The 3,110-nt window shown below is 43.5% G+C and overlaps 1 pseudogene; it reads left to right on the forward strand.

The window, feature by feature from the left end:
* The first annotated feature begins 384 nt into the window (after nucleotides 1-384).
* On the forward strand, nucleotides 385-2,802 carry LOC139581848 (centriole, cilia and spindle-associated protein-like; annotated as a pseudogene).
* The last annotated feature ends 308 nt before the right edge of the window (nucleotides 2,803-3,110 follow it).

Consider the following 3,110-nt stretch of genomic DNA (forward strand, 5'->3'; position numbering starts at 1 on the left):
AGAATTGAAGGAATTATGGATGGCGCTAAATACAGGGAAATTCTTGAGGGAAACCTGTTTCAGTCTTCCAGAGATTTGAGACTGGGATGGAGGTTCACCTTCCCTCAAGACAATGACCCTAAGCATACTGCTAAAGCAACACTCGAGTGGTTTAAAGGGAAACATTTAAATGTCTTGGAATGGCCTAGTCAAAGCCCAGACCTCAATCCAACTGAGAATCTGTGGTATGACTTAAAGATTGCTGTACACCAGTGGAACCCATCCATCTTGAAGGAACTGGAGCAGTTTTGCCTTGAAGAATGGGCAAAAATCCTAGATATATTTTTTGTATGTTTTAGTATTTTCTTGTTAATACCTGTGTTTTTGTTTTGTTAGGCATGTTTGATGTCGCGATGTAAGTTGTTGATTTTTGTATTATGAATTTAAAAAACAAATGTATTATTAAAAGCTCACTGTACATTACTATTTACTATTTTTTTCGTTGGAGTGGCACATTTAAAAAAAATAAATGTGAGTTTATAAAAAAATAAAAATAAAGAATATAAAAACTCTTCTCTGCCCTTATATTTTCAGTGTAGGAGAAATTGTTGGTTTTGTCATTAATCCTTATTTGAAGCTATAGCCAATTAGCCATAACACTCGTTGTAATTGAATTGTTATAGTTATTGCATTGTATTCACTATTAAATGTTGTATTTATTACGGCCCCTGGCAGCAGCTACTCTTCCTAGGGTCCAACAAGGACCCAAAATGGGAAACATACGCCAAGTGTTATGAGGAGATGGTAAAGTACAGACTGACAAGAAGGCTTTAGAACAAACACATCATCTGTGGTTTTGGAACTGACAGTGACTCGAAATACAGCAGGTCCAATCCTCAAAGTACAAAGTAATAAAGTTGAGCCATTGGTCTTAAAACAACTAGAACGTGAGAGAAAGATTCCACCTAAATAACCATTGAAACAGAAGATCCTCATTTCAGAAAAACTACACAAAGTTGCATCTCCAGAGACCTCTCCACCTAAAGCAATTTTTAAATGTTTTATTTAATAAAAATACAAAAATGACCCCCTTTTTCTCCCCAATTTCGTGGTATCCAATTGTCTCATCGCTACAACTCCCGTACGGGCTCGGGAGAGACGAAGGTCGAGAGCCATGCGTCCTCCGAAACACAACCCAACCAAACCGCACTGCTTCTTAACACAGCGCGCATCCAACCGGGAAGCCAGTTGGGGAAAAAAATCCTAGATATATTTTTTGTATGTTTTAGTATTTTCTTGTTAATACCTGTGTTTTTGTTTGATGTCGCGATGTAAGTTGTTGACCGGGAAGCCAGCCGGTGATGGGATTGCAGCCATAAGAAGATATGGTAGAAAGAGTATCTGGCCTTTTCTGTAGCCTACAGGCCGTAGATAATGACAATGTAATGAGACGGACACTTTTTATCATGCAGGTTTCTCGATCAAATAGCCTAACCTAAAGGGTACTCAATCCCCCCAAAAATGAGCTGTCATGTTAACAAACAACATTTATGATAAACAGAGAGTAGCAGCAGCATAAAAAGAGGGGTTGGGGGGGGCACACAATGCAAATAGTCCGAGTAGCCATTTGATTACCTGTTCAGGAGTCTTATGGCTTGGGGGTAAAAACTGTTGAGAAGCCTTTTTGTCCTAGACTTGGAACTCTGGTACCGCTTGCCATGCGGTAGTAGAGAGAACAGTCTATGACTGGGGTGGCTGGGGTCTTTGACAATTTTTAGGGCCTTCCTCTGACACCGCCTGGTGTAGAGGTCCTGGATGGCAGGCATCTTAGCCCCAGTGATGTACTGGGCAGTACGCACTACCCTCTGTAGTGCCTTGCGGTCAGAGGCCGAGCAATTGCCGTACCAGGCAGTGATGCAACCAGTCAGGATGCTCTCGATGTTGCAGCTGTAGAACCTTTTGAGGATCTCAGGACCCATGCCAAATCTTTTTAGTTTCCTGAGGGGAAACTAGGCTTTGTCGTGCCCTCTTCACAACTGTCTTGGTGTGTTTGGACCATTCTAGTTTGTTGTTGATGTGGACACCGAGGAACTTGAAGCTCTCAACCTGCTCCACTACAGCCCCGTCGATGAGAATGGGGGCGTGCTCAGTCCTCCTTTTCCTGTAGTCCACAATCATCTCCTTAGTCTTGGTTACGTTGAGGGATAGGTTGTTATTCTGGCACCACACAGCCAGGTCTCTGACCTCCTCCCTATAGGCTGTCTCGTCGTTGTCTGTGATCAGGCCTCACTGTCTGTTGACAGTTTCTACAACACTTGCAGATATAAAAATCACAAGGTATACTAATAAAATTATAGAACTCATAAGTACTCCTCATCCCTTCCTAGATGTACAGGGTGCTGTGGACGGAGGCTGCGGAGAGTCAGAGGAAGAGAAGCTGGGAAAAGGATTAACTGCTTCTGAGCCAGGGAGGAAGCCAGAGGCTCAAACTAAAGCCAAACAGTCCAGAAAGCCCCCAGGGCGAGGAGCCAGATACAGAAGCCCAAAGAAACCGACAAGGAAAACAGGCACCCATTTGCCATGTATGGATGGGGTGAAAGGCAGGCTGAGATGGCTAGCAAGAATATCCACAATGTGGGTCCATCAATCAATCAATCATTCAATCAATCAAATGTATTTATAAAGCCCTTTTAAATCAGCAGATGTCACAAAGTGCTTATTAAGAAACCCAGCTTTAAACCCCGAACAGCAAGCAATGCAGATGTAGAAGCATTTCAAGAGTACATGGCCATTAAGGCCAGATCGTTCTTCAAGATGTTCAAACGTTCATAGATGACCAGCAGGGTCAAATAATAATCACAGTGGTTGTAGAGGGTGCAACAGGTCAGCAACTCAGGAGTAAAAGTCAGTTGGCTTTTCAACGCCGAGCATTCAGAGGTCGAGACAGCAGGTGCGGTAGAGAGAGAGCGAGAGAGGGAGAGTTGTAAACAGCAGTTCCAGGACAAGGTAGCATGTCCGGTGAACAGTTGAAACGAGCAGCAGTACGACCAGGTGGACTGTGGACGGCCAGAAGTCATCAGGTCAGGTAGTCCTGAGGCGGGAGAGAGGGAGAGAGAAATAATTAGTGGGAG

The sequence above is a fragment of the Salvelinus alpinus genome, chromosome 7, assembly GCF_045679555.1.
Source record: "Salvelinus alpinus chromosome 7, SLU_Salpinus.1, whole genome shotgun sequence".
NCBI classification, from domain to species: domain Eukaryota; kingdom Metazoa; phylum Chordata; class Actinopteri; order Salmoniformes; family Salmonidae; genus Salvelinus; species Salvelinus alpinus.